At 31.5% G+C, this 18,574-nt stretch overlaps 1 long non-coding RNA gene across 1 annotated transcript; it reads left to right on the top strand.

Annotated features, from left to right (window-relative positions):
• Window positions 1-13,088: 13,088 nt before the first annotated feature.
• LOC110228664 lies at window positions 13,089-15,215 on the top strand. Its single transcript, XR_002332133.1, has 3 exons — window positions 13,089-13,225; window positions 13,649-13,736; window positions 14,981-15,215. It is a non-coding gene; the product is annotated as an uncharacterized LOC110228664 (long non-coding RNA).
• The last annotated feature ends 3,359 nt before the right edge of the window (window positions 15,216-18,574 follow it).

Consider the following 18,574-nt stretch of genomic DNA (forward strand, 5'->3'; position numbering starts at 1 on the left):
GGTTCGCTGGGAAACAAGTTGTGTTACTCTAAAACAAATTATTTTGATTGGTTATTTAGTGGTTCTAACAAATTCAGCATCAATTGCTTGTGCCCAAGAAGTGTCATGGACTAATAAATCTAATGAAGTGGTGATGGAGATAAGTTAAGGAACATACATGTAAGACCATGCAAGGAAACCCTCTTCGGAAAGATGTCTAGCCCAATATAGTGAAAATTGTTTACGTTAAAATGCAAGTGGATAAAACTATGGCTAATGATTGTGTAATTCTGTTCTTTTAACTTAGGTTGTATATACTTCAGTTGGATGATATCTAACCTGGCAATAGGTATAAAGACTTGTGTTGAAATTATGGAAAAAGTTGTTCTTCTTAGAGTACCAATTTAAATCAAAAAGGGGAATTGACGAGACGTAAGAAATGTAATAAATTTAATTGATGAGAGAAATCCATTGTCGTGAGAAAAGTTCTGATTGTGATATCATAAGACGAACTTGAATTATCATATATGGAAAAGAAAAGTGAGAAAATAGTTATAACATGACTTCTTTATGGTAATGTTTGGTTCATATGTAGCTGAAACTTGATGGCGAGGTTTCTGGTATTACTTTCTTGAGGTTTAATGATAAGATATAGATTTAAACGGCTTTTTAGAAGAAAGCGTCTTCAAGATGTTCGAGAAGATTTCGTTTAAAGTTTCATATCTGACCAACAAAGTGGAGACATGAACATCCAAATGTACTCGAAATAATCTGAAATTTGGTAGGAGTATTCTGGAGAACGTGGAACTAAGTTTTGGTAGAAAGGTATCAAATTTCGATTTCAAAAGGTCAAATGAACGACGAAGTGACTATTCGCGATTTCGAGGCTATAAGCTTCTGAGACCATCCACCTAGGATTTTAAACGACCAATCGCGAATAGCCACTTCGTCGGTTAACATTTTTTTTTTTTTTAATATATACCATGTTAATTAACATTTTTAAATTCTAATATTTTCTATACTCAAATATTAATAATAAGGAAAAAAATAAAAAGAAGAAAAATGTAAAATTTTGAAATAACAAAATATAGAAATAAGAAAAATGTAAATTATAGATTTCAATATTATTATGCAGTGAATATATTTTTATTTGGAAATTTTCTAATTAAAAAATGTAAAATTACAGAATGTAATTTGATGACGGTTTGCCATGGACATTAAACTATAAATACTGAACCTCGACCACACAATTAGTATTCAGTTTCAAACGAATTTACTATTATGCGGCTTTGATTTTTTTTTCTCGTGCTACATATTTTATTTATTTATTTCTCTATGAACTATAAACAAATATTGTTTAATTATGCTGAATTTATACTGTTTGATTTGTATTTCAGGTTACACTAATGAATCGGGTCTAAGTTCATTCAATTGTGACTTTTAAAGAAACTACAAGGTACATTATTGATCCTAAAATATGTGTAGCTTTCAAATTGTTTTTTTTTTGTGGATATTGTTAATTTCTTTATGTTAAATATATGCATGAAAAGTGGTTCGAATGTGGAAAAAAAAGAATTTAAATAAATAAAGTAAAAAGAATTATATATTGGAGAAGAACAACAAGAGAAGCAAAAAGGTAAGTCTTAAAAAAAAAGGAAATAAAGTAATTATATATTGGGTTCTATATATTATAATCGTTTGATTAATTTGAGTTCTGTGTTTTGAATTTTCTTTTTAACCAATCAAGGCTTATGCAGAAACCAAATTTTGGCGTGTTTGTTTGCCAATCTAACCGATTACGATGACAATTATATTAAAGATGGCAGGTAAATGTTTTTTTTTTGTAATTGTCAGTATTATTTTCGAGTATATTTTTATCATCAATAAGAAGACAATTATGAAGGAGTAGATTTAAATATTATGAAGATTCTATTGTTATTCAATTTAATATTTTTCAAAACTCTATCAAAGTTTGATATTATATGTTTATGTATTTGTAAATAGTAATCTAAAATTTTCCATCTCGGTATTTAGTAATTTTAGATTCCAATAATTTTCTATTAAGATACTTATTAAATGAAAAAACAATATATATTGAAACAACAAAAATGTAAACTTAAAAAAAAAAAATACATATGGGAAACAAAAAAATGAAAATTTTGTTATTAGAATATATAAAATAATATCAATAGAAAATTAAGATACTTATAAAAAAGTAAAAAAAAATAAAATAATATCTATGGAAACGAGAAAAATATAAACTTAAAAAAAAACATAACCAACGATGAGTTGGCCTAGTGGTTAAGCCCCTTGGTTACCGATAATGTAGGGACCTTGGAGGTCACGGGTTCGATTCACGTTGGGAGGGGGCTGCTCTCCAAAAGGGAGTTATATTACATGGTTTGAGACTCGCCCTGAGGGGATGTACGGGCCTACGGGCTCAGAACCTCCTAGTCATCAAAAAAAAAAAAAAAAACATATGCGAAAAAGAAAAATGTAAAAGTTTTGTTATTAGAATATATAAAATAATACAATTATTAGTCTCACCAAATTTGTCAATATCCCTTTTTAATTACAGTTAGGGGTCGGCATTTTAGTTTGATTTCGAGTTAAATTTGATTCTGTTATTTCGATTTTAATAAAACATCAAGTCTCTAATCAAACTCATTTCGGTTCATTTTAATTCGGTTTGGATTAATTTGGTTAGGCTTGATTCGGTTTGTTATTTAAAATAAATTATTAATAAAATTGAAAAATGGCAATAAATTGAAGCAAGAAAAATAGAAATTTTATAATTGGGATAAATAAATTAAAAATATGAATAGAATAATCAATCAAGAGGTAGGTATGTGAAAAAAAAATGAAAAAGGTATACAATATATACATATAACATGTGTAAGTTTATTCATTTGTTTTTTTTCATTTAAATGTTCATTGGTAATTTTTTATGTTTCAAGTTCGATGTTCGGATATTAGATCATTTTAATTACTAAACTTTTGAAATCTTTTTTATATACTTGAGTAAAATATGACACATCATATTTATAATATGTTTTATACCAAGTTTTATCCTATAAGCTTTTCTTTTATTAAAACAAATTTTTAACCAACATAAATGATACTAAAAATATGAATAAAACAACATTTATGCTAAAAGGAATTTAAAAAAATGAAAAATTATTGTAATTAATTGATTACATAGCCCAAAAATATAATAAAACAATCAATAAAAGTAAGATTTTAACCGACCAATTGCGATTAGCCATCTAGCTAATTACCTTTTTTAGCCAATACATTAATTAACATTTTAAAATTATAATATTTTCTATTGAATAGAAATATAAACTTTTGAAAAACAACATATGAAAAAAAGAAAATGTAAAAGTTAGTTATTAGAATATAGAAAAAATAATAATATTATTAGTCTCATTATAATAGCTTCCAAAAAAATTATGAAAAAATTTCTACTTCTAAAATAATGTAATTAATAGGAATCGGAAACAAGTTTGGAAGATAATTATTAAAAATGTATTAACTTAATATAAAAATAAATATTTGGAAATTTGGAAAATTTTCTAAATACAAAGTCAAAATATATAATAAAAAAAAAAAAATTTCTTTTTAAAATTTTAATAAATTTATAAAAGTATCTTAAAATATGGAAACAATTCTAAATATAAATGTTGTTATCAAAACATTTCATTAAATTTATAAACGAAATTAAAAATATGGAAACAATTTTAAAAAAATAAAAGTTAAAAATTTTTAAAAAGTTTAATTTAAAAATCGAAAATAATTATAAAAAATTGATCATTATTAGTCTCACTACAATTGTTTGTATTCCACCTTTAATCAAAATAGCCATTTGTTGATTCATATTCTAAAAAAAAAATGAATTTGAAGCTAGGACAACGGATATCATAATTACATCATCTGTGAGTAAATTTGTTGTGGTGGCTCCATAAGTCCAAAAATGAAGCTATAAGTATTTTGATGAGAAAACGGTCAAGATCAACTCTAACTATTTCCATGCAGCTTTTTTCAACCAAAACTATGACCCCTGCACTTATCAACCCGAACCCACATAAATTTCAAATAATAAACTAGAACTATATAATTGTTAGTCAATTTCAACATATAACTGTTATTATATAATGTAACAAATATGAATTATGTAACTTTTAGCCAATTGAATAAAATAAATGATTTATACACAAAAGAACAGACAATTACGACTTAGCAATTCTAATCGACATTAACAAATACAAAAAAAATTTGTTGAAATTGGCTAACGGTTATATAGTTCAGGTTTGTTATTTAAAATTTATGTGGTTTCGAGTTCATAAGTGCAGAGGATCAGAGTATGGGTTGAAAAAGACCGCATGAAAATAGTTAGAGTTGATTTTGACCGTTTTCCCGTATTTTGATCTTTGACCACAATAACCATCTCACTGATTAACGTTTTTAAAGTTTACAAATTTATAAAAAAATATGTTGAGAAACAAGAGAAAATTAACATTAAAATTATATTGAAGCAAAGGACATATAAATTTGTTATCGTAATATCTAGAAAATTCTAAAGTATAAAGAGTAGATATCTAAAAAACTTCTAGGATATAAGAATCTCTATGCCAAAAAGGAATATTTTTGGTATTTACCCTTAATCCTTTGCGTATATCTTTTAGATTAGATATTGTATAAAATAAAGGGCAAAATATATATTGACTTAATTAGGTTAGGATGAAAAATTTAATTACAATGATACATTCAGGTAACTTCCTGTCATGGAGAGGGCAGAGATACACTCATTTTGTCATATGTCGACTAGACAGAGCAATGGCTAATAGTTCATGGATCGAGGCTTACCCATCCGGAAGAAGCGAATATCTCCGATTCGAAGGATCCGACCATAGACCTCTTGTCACATCCTTTGACCCTGTAAAAAAGAAGCAAAAGGTCTATTTAGATACGACAGAAGGCTAAAGGATAATTCTAACGTTAAAGAAATAATTTTAGAAGCCTGGAATTCAGATATTTCTGCACCAGTGGAGAAGCGAATAAGCAGCTGCAGAGTTGCAATTATCAGATGGCATAAGAATCAACACCTCAATAGTCAAAAACAAATAGAGGAATTAAGGTTGCGACTAGAGGAGGCAATGACAAACAACTCTCAAAGCTCAGACCAGATTGAGAAGATCAATAAAGAATTGAGCTTAGCTTATAAGGCAGAGGAGGAATTCTGGAAGCAAAGAAGCCGGCAGCTCTGGCTAGCACTTGGCGATAAGAATACCGGCTACTTTCATGCTGCAACAAAAGGGAGAAAAGCAATCAACAATATCTCAGTACTTGAAGATGACAAAGGACAATCTGTATATGAAGAGGAGCAGCTAATACAGGTCATATCACAGTACTATCAAACCCTGTTTACTACTCAAGAGGGAGAAAGAACTACCACTGTTTTTGAGGCTCTTAAGCCATGCGTCTCTGCTGATACCTATTCAACACTCATCTCTCTACCATCTCCTCAAGAGACTAAAGCAGCATGCTTCTCTATACACGCAGACAAAGCCCCTGGTCCTGATGGATTTTCAGCAAGCTTCTTCCAGAAAAATTGGCTAACTGTTGGGGAAGCAATTGTCTCTGAAGTCCAAAGCTTCTTCAAATCTGGAATCCTGCCAAAGAGGATAAATCATACACATGTGAGACTAATTCCCAAGATCACTAGTCCGAAGCTAGTGTCAGATTACAGACCAATCGCCCTATGTTCTGTATACTACAAGATAATAGCTAAACTCTTGACAAAAAGACTTCAACCAGTGCTCCAAGACATCATATCAGAGAATCAATCAGCTTTTGTCCCGAACAGAGCTATCAACGATAACATGTTGATTACTCATGAGACCGTACATTACCTAAAAACTTCTGGAGCAAAGAAAAAATGTTTTATGGCTGTGAAGACCGACATGAGTAAGGCTTACGACAGACTTGAATGGGATTTTATACAAGCTGTTTTGGAGAGACTAGGATTCCACCCCATTTGGATCCAATGGATCATGCAATGCATTCAGACAGTTTCCTACTCCTACCTAATCAATGGAACGGCTCTAGGGTTTGTTAATCCCCAAAGAGGAATCCGGAAAGGAGACCCACTCTCCCCCTACATATTCATACTCTGTAGCGAAGTGCTATCTTGTCTATGCATTAGAGCTCAGAGTGGCAAAGGGCAGTCCCAGAGTTAACCATCTCCTCTTTGCTGACAATACCATGTTTTTCTTTAAATCAGACTCAGAAAGCTGCGCCGAACTCCGCTCCATTTAAAAAAGATATGAATCTGCTTCAGGTCAGAAAATCAATAATCAGAAATCTGCGATAACTTTCTCTTCGAAAACTCGACCTGAAGTTAGAGAGAGAGTCAAGTCTGCTCTCCAGATACAAAAAGAAGGTGGTCAGGGAAAATATCTTGGCTTACCAGAGTTATTTGGCCGTAAAAAGAGAGACCTCTTCAGTATGATTGTGGATCGAATCAAACAAAAGGCGCTCAGTTGGTCTTCCCGCTTCCTCTCTCAGGTAGGGAAACTTGTGATGCTTAAATCGGTCCTTGCTGCCATGCCAACATACACCATGACCTGTTTCAAGATCCCCAACAATCTCTGTAAAAGAATACAATCAGCCCTAACACGATTTTGGTGGGATGCAAACTGATATCTTGTGTTTTTGCTCCTTTTTAAGCTTTGTTTCTCTTGGTTTTTCATCATTTTGCATTCTTGTTTAGGTTCTTAGGTGCATATTTCCATAGCATTTCTTACTTTTAGGTTCTTGGAGTGGAGCATTGAGTTTTAGAAGCAAATGGCGTTAAAAGAAGTGAAGAATCAAAGAATCAAGAGGAGGATGAAAGCAATAGAGCAGTTGGTCAATTGACTGGTCGATTGGGACCAAACCAGACCCGCGGACGAGAAAGAATCGAGGAAGCAGTCGACCAATTGGTCAACTTAGAGCAGTTGGTCAATTTGGCGCCGTTGCCGGGGAACTAAGTAGATTTATCATTAGGATTTCAAATTTTCTTGAGACTAAGCTTGTTTCATTTTAGTTTGTTTGGTTACTAACTTTCTTTCAAGTGTTTGTTCTTTTTCAAGATACACTCACAAGGGAGAAAGAAGATGTCTTCCTACATGAATTCTATGTTGAAGCTCATATTGGAAGACCAAGAACGAGGGATAGTTTGGAACCCTACAAGCTATCAAGGAGCTTATGAAACATCCACCTCAAGAGAGTATCAACCGGATGGAAACAATGCTCAAGGGAACCAATGGGGATATGGCAGATATCAATCTTCGGAGATGGACTATGACTATGGAGCACTCTATTCTTCCCCAATCTCTAATGAAGAAGAGAATTACAACTTGTTGAAGTTGATTTTGGAAGAGCAAGAGAAGTATAATGAGAGTCTTCGCATGATTGACACCGAGATAGGTGCTTGGACTCAAGGTTCAAGGGTTTTTGAGACAACACATGTGGAGCCTATCAACACCAACCTTACACAATGGATCGAGGAACAAGAAGAAGAATGCATTCCTCTTAGCGAAACCAAGACAAAAGAGGTGCTTCCCAATGATATTGGAGAAGTTTTTGAGGAAAATGCTCAAATCAAGGATGAATTCCTCCAAGAAGCCAAAGAGTCTATAAGAGAATTTGAATTGCTTCTTGAATGCACGGTTGATGAGAATCTTGTAGTGAGATATGAAAAACAAGTTGAACCCGTGGCAATCTTTAGTTATTCAACCAAGAGCAATGAGAAAAGATTAGGTGTGGTTGGAAAAACATTTGAAGATCCTTGTGAAGGTGTTTTGGTTTTTGAATACATGGTCCGAAAGCATCTTGGTACAATCTCCACCAATGAAATGAGCATTGATGAACCGAGGAAGGTACTCTTTGAGGAGATTAGGATGAAAAAGTTTAGGGGATGGTACTACGATGAATATGATCCGGGTGATACATGGATTCATCTCACTCTATTCCATAGATTCCTCAAGCTTCTTTCATTACTAGAGGTACCACTCCAAATCCTTGTACATAGTTTTATTTTCTCGTCTTTTGCATTCTCTATTTCGTTAGTCTTTTTCTCATATTTTTCTTCACACCGAGACGGTGTGAAATAAGTTTGGGGGAGAGACTAACCATCTAACATTGTGTTCTATTTTGATTTCATCCTTTTGAGTCTTGCATTGTCAATAGCTATGGTTTGAGAAAAAAATCAAAAAAATTTGAAAATTTTGAAAAATCCAAAAAGAATCATGTAGCTTTGCATATTCATTTTTTTTTTGTTCTAATATTGAGTCTAGAAGCATTTAGTTGCATTTGCATATGCATAGGGGTTAATGATTCAATTACCTTATAGAAATTCAAGCTTAGGATTGAACTTAAAGCCCTTAATCATAGTTAATCGTTGCTTGATCATCTAAGAAAAAATGGAAAATTCATACTTAGACCTTTGCATTTTTCAAAAGCAATTTCTACTTGTGTGAAGCTTACATGACTTTGAAACATCTCTATGAATTTGAACTTAATTTGATTTTAATCTTCTCGCTCATGGATTTTAAATGCATTCTCATGGTTGTCTAAAAGACTCATTCGGGTTTTCTTATCCACTTTGCCACTCTTTTGTAAACCTGAATGGCCATTCTCACCTTTAGAATGGTTTCCCTACCCTTAACCTCAAACCTTTTCTTTCAAACCTATGATTGATTGTGAGTGAGGCCTCTTGTTTGAAAATGCTATAGATTTTGAAACCTTGAGAGTATTGAGAACGACAAAGTTTTTGCTCTTGTTTTAGCTAGCTTTTTGAACACCTTTGACTAGCTAATAGGTTGGGAATGAAAGAGTTGGGTGGTTAGATTGAATATTTGGGATTGGGTTTGGGAAAAAGGAAGAAAGAAAAATGAAAAGAAAGGTTTGACCATGCAAATAAAGAGTTCCTAGGGAATAAAGTTAAAATAAAAGCTCTAAGTCTCTAAATTAAAAGAGAAAGAAAAGTGTGAAGTTAGTTCCCCAAAAGAAAAAGAAATTTACAAGGTTATAAGTAATGGGAGCAAAGAAAAACAAAGTAAAGAGATAGAAAAGAGCTAAGTATTTAAGAGAAATTTTCCCTAGGTGACTACAAAAAGAAAGTGATCTTGAGGTTGGTGATTTAAAAAGGCCAAAGTGTCTAGTGTTTGGGGTAGAAAAGAAGAGGAAAAGAATCCGCAAAGAGAGTAGAAATAGGAGTTTACATCTTAGGCGGGTAGAACAACAAGAGCTTAACTTTGTATACATAAATTGTTCTTGGTCTTAGATGGATTTCATGATTGTCTAGCATTCCTTTTCTTGAGAGAAAGCCACCAAAGTATGAATCTTTTGAAACCACCTCCAAAAACCTTTACCAAAACCGATTAAGAATGATTTACTTTCCATTTGCGAGACCGCGCCAAACACTTGAATGAATGTTAAAGAGATGTTTCAATTTGATTGTGAGTCTTTACTAATAGTTAGAAATTGAAATAGAATCATGCATTGAAATGAGTATGGAAAAGTACGAAAGAGTATGATGATTGACTCAAGCAAATTTGAACTATTTTTAAGGACTTTGAGTTGAATCCTTTGTTTGATATTTTGTGGCTATGAATCCCCACTTTCAAACTTCTTTTCCATCTTATTTCTTAGCCCTTGCTTGAGGACTAGCAAGAGATAAGTTTGGGGGAGTTGATATCTTGTGTTTTTGCTCCTTTTTAAGCTTTGTTTCTCTTGGTTTTTCATCATTTTGCATTCTTTTTTAGGTTCTTAGGTGCATATTTCCATAGCATTTCTTACTTTTAGGTTCTTGGAGTGGAGCATTGAGTTTTAGAAGCAAATGGCGTTAAAAGAAGTGAAGAATCAAAGAATCAAGAGGAGGATGAAAGCAATAGAGCAGTTGGTCGATTGACTGGTCGATTGGGACCAAACCAGACCCGCGGACGAGAAGGAATCGAGGAAGCAGTCGACCAATTGGTCGATTGCTAGGTCGATTGACTGGTCGATTGCCTGGTCGATTGGGTACTTAAACCGGGTCAAAACCCGGTTTGTTCCGGGTTGACTCGGTTCGTTTTCTTTTCCTATAAATGTGTCTAAACCTAATTTCTAGATTTCTTATGCTACCTAAGCCTAGTTTTCTTAATTTCTCTTTGTAATCAAGTTCAAACCTTTGTGATTCTTGCTTTTATATAAGTATTTCTTTAGATTCAACTTCTATCTATCTCTTATACTCTTCTTCTAACATAAATCTTCAAGGATTAGTGTCAACTCCTTGGATTTTCATGGCTTTAAGTGAGTAGTCTTCTTAGAGCTTTTGGGTCAAGTAGATTAGGGTGGTTAGGTGATGATTTGTGATGCTTAAGACTTAGTCTTAATATATCCTTACTCTCTAGGTGCTCTTAGTGCTAGATTAGTCTTGATTAAGCTAGTCTAGATCATAGGAAGTTTCATGCCCGGAAGGTGTTCGATGAAATTCCCGAAAGAACTTAGTGAGTGCTTAGCATTCCTAGCCAATGGAAATTGATGATTAGGGTGCTAGGTGGTTAGTTAGGCTTGAAATTAATGCGTATTAGTCTTGTGATTGCCAATGGAAATTGATGTTAATTGCTTGATTAGTGTAGAGTTATTGCCATGGAAGTGGATTAGCTTAAATTAGTGATCTTAGACCTAAGGATTAGCAAATGATTGATTGTATTAGCATCATAGACTATCCTTTGACCACCCAAGTCAATAACCTTAACCCAAAGGCTTATTCATTTAGTATTTTCGTCTTTGACTTTTTGTTGACTTTCGTTGACTTTTTGTTGACTTTTATAAATTGCATCTTTCTCATTTATTTTGTTATTGCTTTATGTTTATGGGTTATTGCTTAGCTTAGACACTTGTTTAGCTTTGTCAATTGCTTTTGGTTTGTTTATTTCATTTGCATTTTAGTTCCTTTCGTTTTCATTTCATTTAGGTTGTTAGTTTAAAACCAATCCTATATTTGCTTAGATTAAGAAATTTTGTGTATTCTTAGGAAGGGTTATTGGTTCATAGATTTATATGGAATTAGAAATCCAAACAAAAATCATTTGTTATTCAATCATTGATTTTAAAATCCTAATTAAATTCATGTGTTATTGGTTCTATGATTTATAAATACTAGTTAAAATCTTATGTTATTCGTTTAGTCATTTGTTTTTGGATTTGAGAATCCAAATTATGTTTTAAATGGAATTGAATGGAATTGAAAGAGAAAAATAGAAGGATTCAAATCCATGGGTAAACACATGTTATTTCAAAATCCATATATCTTGATTTCATAATTAATAGAAATTTTCAAATTCTATATGGATTTACAAATTAACAAACTAATAACACCTTAGTGTATTATATCTCTAGTTCCCTGTGGATTCGACCCTTAAGTGCTATAAACGATAACCATTAGATTGTGGTTTTTGGACCTTGAGGAAATATTAATTGATAGAAAAACCTCTTAATCACAAACACAGAAAAAAAGAAAATGTCGTGGATTTCATGGAAGAAGCTTACCAGATCTACACAAAATGGGGGCCTTGGTTTCAGAGATATCCAAAAATTCAATGATGCTATCTTAGCCAAGATTAGCTGGAGGCTACTTAATAACCCAAGTAGCCTTCTTGCTCGGGTCCTCTTGGGAAAATACAGTCACTCTTGCCATTTCCTTGATAGTACAGTACCCAAATCATCCTCCATAGCTGGAGAGGAATTTGTATTGGCAGAGACCTCCTTAAATCGCAACTGGGCAAGATGATTGGAGATGGAACCTCCACACCAATCTGGACTGAGCCTTGGATATCCCTTTCAAAACCTATCACTCCAATGGGACCAGCAACTGTCTCCACAGTGGCTTTTCAGGTTGTAAATCTTTTATTACCAGGAACCACTGTCTGGAACCAAGAGTTGATAAAGAAAATCTTCCCAGATCATGAAGAAGAGATTCTCTTACTGAAACCAAGCAAATTTGGAGCGCAGGACAAATGGGCTTGACTCCCAACTGATTCCGGCAACTACACATCCAAATCTGGATACTTTGAAGCACTGAAGTCTGATCCAAATCCTCAAGATAGAGATCCTTCGATCCTAGACTTCAATTGGAAAACAGATATATGGAGTTTGAAGAGTTCTCCCAAGACGAAACTTCTTATGTGGAAAGCTTTGCAAAACGCGCTACCCGTAGGAGAGAACTTGAAACATAGAAACATTAATACCTTAGCCCAATGCCCGCACTGTGGAGAAGACGAATCAATACTTCACCTATTTTTCTCTTGCAGATATGCTACACAAGTGTGGAACCTCCTCCCCTGCAAATCTTCCTTGAATTCCAGCCGTATAACCACCACCCGGGAAGGAATTGATGCATCAAAAGCTCTTATATTCCAACCTCCTACCGGTATTGGAGCTGGACGAATTGCTCCATGGATATTGTGGTCGATTTGGCATGCTAGGAACCAAAAGATTTTCAACCAAATGCAAATCCAACCACCGGACGTGATGCTACTAGCGATTTTAAGAGCAAAATAATGGCAATCTACTCAAACCGTCCCATCCCCATCTCCTCCGCCTTCGATCCGACCTCCATTGATGCAGCTCACGCCACAACTAATCATTTGTAACACGGATGCCGCTTGGAAACTCCAATTTCATTGCAGGATCTGGGTGGGTCTTCCACAGATCAGGGATTGAGCTCCTCCACGACTCAAAGGCAGATCTTCATGTCAGATCTCCTCTCATGGCTGAAGCAATGGCTTTGCTCCACGCCACCCGTCACGCAATCGAACTCGGCTTCCGCCAAATACATTTCGCTTCAGATTCGTCTCATCTTATCAAAGCACTCAATTTGGAGATTCAATAGAAAGAACTCCATAGGATTCATCACGATATCCTCTATCTATCTCTCAATTTTGATGTTGTTTCTTTTAATTTTACTCCCAGATCTTCAAATCTGGTCGCAGATGCTCTCGCGAAACAAGCACTATGTAATGCCTCAGCTTTCATTTAATGAAAAAGTCTCTTTCTGGCCAAAAAAAAAAAAAAAAATTCAACGATTATGAATAACCCAGAGAAATTTGATTAATTATTACCCTCAGATCAAGTGATCATTTAGTTGTTGATATCACAGGCTGTCTTCGTGGAGTTGTGTTGAAGCCGATTGTCTGTTCTCAAACCTCAGACGTTGAAGGTTTGCTTTTCACAATTTTGATGCTGCTTCTTCTTTCCTATTTGGTTTACTTCTTTGTATATTATGGCCATCTATCATTGTGTAAGATTCTGGAAAAGAATCCATATCATTGATACTTCTTTTGGTAAAAGATGATTAATTTAGTTGGTGTCTCTGTCTATATTTATAATGATTAGTGTTGCCAAAATTTCTTTACTAATCACAAAGCAAAGGGTGTCTGTGTCTTAAATGAAATTTCTACGATGCATGTACGTCACTTGCTCTATATGCTATGTTTGGTGATGATATATCACAGATCTAAGTACTTATACACGTTTTAATTTGGTACAATCCTTTTAAATTAAAACGGCAATGTTTCTTAGTCTTTAGAATGCTTTATATGGTTGTACAAATGAAACATTGATAACTGTTAAAAATCTGCAGACCAAGGATCAGTTGCATCCGTGGATTCTGAAGGAGGAAAGAGATTTGGTGTTGTATTTGGAGGTTCTCAGAGATATAAATTTAAAAGGTTAGTAAGATATTCAAGATAACACTTTTGATTAGGTGATAACAATATAGACCTACTGTATTGATTTTAGAAATACTAAGCATAGTTTGTGTCCACTTTCAAGATGGTACAAATAACGTTGCACTTAGCAACCTACACACATAGTTAAAAACATATTAGTTTAGGAATCTGAATATATAAATTGCTTTCAAAATATAGGGAAAGAGAGTTACATCAGTGGTTTCAAAAACTTCATAAATGGTTTTCCTGGGAAAACTTTTGAAATATTCTTCTTCTTAATGATTTTGGTATCCTTAGGCGTAACTTCCTGAATAGCAAGTGCAGGCACGTCTGCTGGCAAGCTGGAAATTGGCAAATAAGTGAAAATATAATCAATTACTTTTTAAAACATATATTAGGTTAAATGATTTTTTTCTTATTAACAAACTTACTTGTTCACAAATTCTTGAACAGCAGGATAGTTTGGATTGATTTCCGACAAAGACATGTCGAAGGCATTTGAAATTGATCTTTCGCCTATTGAATTTGGATGGTATTAGTATTAGATCTAGTAATAAACATATTAAGCATCCAAATCTAATAATATAAAACTATATACCTTTGAATGTACCAATTTTAGCAAGGCAAATCAAACAAATCACTCTCTCATTGCCTACATTTTGACATGCATCCAACATTCTCTCAGCAAATCTCCCCCAAAGAGTACATGTCAAGCGCTCATCACTGTAGAAAATAAATGAATTTAACCATGTTTATTATACAGTTTAATAGTATAGAGTAATATTTAAAAAATAAGAGAGTAAATAGTTCACAAAATGAATTTAACCATGTTTATTATACAGTTTAATAGACGATTTTCACTCGGATCTTCCATTGAGTTTTGAAAGGTTTGACTGCATTAAGTTCGGTGATGGGAAGAGCCATTGTTTGAGAGGTATAGAGGTGGTTTGATAGGTTATTGAGTATTGAGAATGTCGTTTGATTTCTATATTTATAAGGAATGGAGGACGTCTAGGGTTCTTCATATTAGAACGCAATAATATCTTTGCAAATCAATTATTTGAATAGATATTTTAGGTATATTCTTGATTTAAGAGGTTTTGAATATATTGTTTTGATTTAGTTTAGATATTTTGGTAACTATATAGTAACAAAATTTGTTGTGATATTAATTTGAATTCGAAATTAAAGGGATATGATTATTTAGGTATTATCTTGACTTATTTTTTTTGTAATTATGTTAGATTGCCAAATCGCAACGGAGAATATCAATCCAAATAAACCGTGATGCTCAATCCCAATCAACGGTGAGGATCAATCTAAGGAGTGGACGGGTCAAGTATAAGATCCGCGTGTGCCTTCTCAAGTTAGCCCATCAGTCTTTATAAATAACGGATCCAATAGCCCATGATCCATGGATCTTTGTTTATCAAATTATGCTTTTAACCTTCCATGTGTTTTTAAATTTAATCTTTGAATGTAATTCCTAATGGCAATCTTTGTAATTTTTTACACTTTATAAGGTTATTTAAGTTAGAATGATTCCCAATTAATAGTATAGATTCTTTAAGTAGGGTGAGGTAGGAAGCTAATGTTCTTAAAGTTGTCCGAATAAAGTAAGAGCATCTTATCACTCATTCCCAACTAGAAGAAATACAAATTATTTTTCTTAGAAAACAGATTGAAATTTTTTTTGTTTTTTATTATAAGATAACATACTAAAAAATTAGTAGTTAACTTTTGTTTTCTTTTTGGATCAACAACAAGTAGCTAATATGTTTGAAATTTTATATTTTAATGATAGGATATAAAAGTATGTGGACCTTTACAATATCACTAATTTGATTGAGAACTGACGTGGCACCAAAAAAAAACAACAAAGACATTTACACCAATGTAATCAACTGGAAGTAGTTAATATGTTCGAAATTTGATATTATAGTGATAGGATATAAGAGTATTCAAACGTTTAAAGTAACAGTAATTTGATTGAGAATCAATATGACACCAAAGAAGACAATGAAGATAGTTAGACCAATGTGATATGGCTTGAAGGAGGAAGTTAGTACATTTTGATATTTTAGTCTTTAAGTTTGAATTCATTTTAGATACTATCTATATTAGTATTTTTGAAATATATTTTTAGCGGGTGGGTTAAATTATTTTCGGACACAAATAGTATTCGACCCTTAAATATTTTACTTCATAAAAATTTGGTTGGATCGAGTTTTATTTAACCCAACTATTGCACCGGTATTTACCTAAAAGTCGGATACAAATATTACCAAAATTAGATCATGTCCATTAGTTACGTTTCTATATTTAATAATAAAAATATTTAGAAGATTTTTTCCTGATTTAAATTTCTGATTCTCTTTTCATTTGTTTGATTATATTTTTAGCTGTTTTGAATTATCATATAATACATAAAGTAAAAAAAGATCTCAATTTTTTTTTCTGCAAATATATTGTGATTCGAAATTTTAAAACAGACATATATTATACGGCATAATCAATAAAAAAAATTTTGATCATAAATTATTAAATTTTAAAAATCACTATTTTTAATAAATAAATCGGAAAAAGGGGATTTTCATACCTGTACTTTCTGCAAAGTGTATTTTCATACCTAGACAATTTCGTAGGGTAATTTACAACCCAAACTTCAAAATAATTTTAATCTCATACCTAATCTTTATAAAACGTGCAAAAATCATAGTCAATCTAACAGGTGTTAGTCAACACCGTTACGGTACTGAATCACCGTACATGTGTAAATCGTCATGTGGTGTACTGCAGATTAAAATCTAGTTGTATAATATAAATTATGTACTGATAAAATAAATATAACCCAATTTGGACTGAATTTCCAATATACAATGATAATATTTTAATAGCTATTGCTGTTTATATTTATTTTTACGAAAGTAAATATGAAAAACCCACGCATAATGTCGGTTCAAGTAGTAGTTACAATCCATAAGTATCTTATAAACCTAATAAAACTTTATAAAAATTTCAGATTTAAAAAGGGGTATTTTTGAAAATGGACATCTAAAAGGGTCATTTTTGAAAAGGGGCACACCAAAAGGGGTATTTTTAACAATTTCCCTATTTATATTTAAGTTCATACAATCATTTTAAAAAAATTCTTAATTTTATTTTCTACAATAAAAAATAAAAAAATATTTTAATTTGGAAAATTTTAAAAATAGTTTAATATAATATTTTAAAGAATATCATAAATATGTAATAAATCAAAAGATAAAGTTATAAATACTCTAATTTCATTTTTCAAAGCATAAATATTTAAAATATTTATAGCAAGTAGCAGGTTAAATGTAATGTATTATATGATAAAAATAGTTATGATCTTTATAACCGAAACCATGTTAAGATTATATGATGAGATGAGTTAAATAAGGTTTGACACTTCTAAATATTTAAAATTTTGATTCTATAAGTATATATGAAAATAATGAATGATGGATTGTGCACACAATTTTTTTATTGGAATTCTAAAATAAAAATATACGTATGCACGGGTTGAATTTAATCTTATTATATACCAAAATATGTTTATTATATACACAATTTTTTTCACTTACTACTAGCATATATCAAATACATACGTTTTATTTTTAACGAAACAACGTAAAAAACCGTAAAAATCGAACTGTAACTAAACCGAATTACATACGGTTTCTATATGGTTTCACTTTCTACAAAACGAAAAAAACGATACTAAAAGGGGCATTTTTTAAAATAGACATCTAAAAGGGGCATTTTTTGAAAAGGGGCACACCAAAAGGGGTATTTTTAACAATTTCCCTTTCTTTTAACCAAAAATAAGTTCAACAAAAATTTCGACTGAGTAACGAATAATAGATTGTGCACTCAATATTTTCATTAGGATTCTAAAATAAAAATATAGACTCCACGCACGGGTTGAATTTGGTATATTATATACTAAATATATGTTCATAACATATTCAATTACGCGAATAATTGGTAAATTCCATAGTTACCTCAAACAAATCTCTATTTCAACAACCAAAGAATTAGAAATTGAAAAAAGAATTTCCTAAATTAATTCGAAATAATAGCTAACTTTCTTAATTAATTAAAAATAATCTACGTTTTAGAATCGATTAATTTATAATATTTTTATTTTTGATCTAACTGAATTATATGCAATCTCATTTTGTGGTTGTTAATATAAATTAACTCATTGTTCAGACCATATTAATTTATTAAAATAATTTTATTTTCCGTTTTCATATCTTAAAAAAATATATCCATAATTGAGTATAATTAAAAAAAGAAAATATATTCATTCTAATATTATATATAGGGACTGACAAAAATCTAATTATATTTTTTCAATTACTATTATAATATATCACAACTTTATTCTAAAATATATAATATATTTTGTAATAAATAAAATTTAACCTGTACTGTAGTATGGGTGGTGATCTAGTGTTTATTTCTTAAAACAGAAAACCTTTGAATTAAAAATATATATCCCTAAGATCAACTGAATAAAATAATTAATGTGTTTAAAATAATTAATAGTTTGCAACTAATTAATTTTAATTTCTCTAAATTAGTTTCTTAATTGAGCCGATTTTTCTTGTTATAATGACACCGAAATATGACTTGCAAAGTTAAACAAAAATGGATGTATATATTTTGTATATAATATTATTTTCTATTTATTGTTCTCAAAAAATAGTTAGAAATATTTATAAATTCCAGTAGTTTTTTTGTTTCAACTAAATCTATTTTCTATATCAGAAAAATATGGAATATTAAAATTATATATATATATATAT

This window comes from Arabidopsis lyrata, assembly GCF_000004255.2.
Source record: "Arabidopsis lyrata subsp. lyrata unplaced genomic scaffold ARALYscaffold_5, whole genome shotgun sequence".
Classification (NCBI taxonomy): Eukaryota; Viridiplantae; Streptophyta; class Magnoliopsida; order Brassicales; family Brassicaceae; genus Arabidopsis; species Arabidopsis lyrata.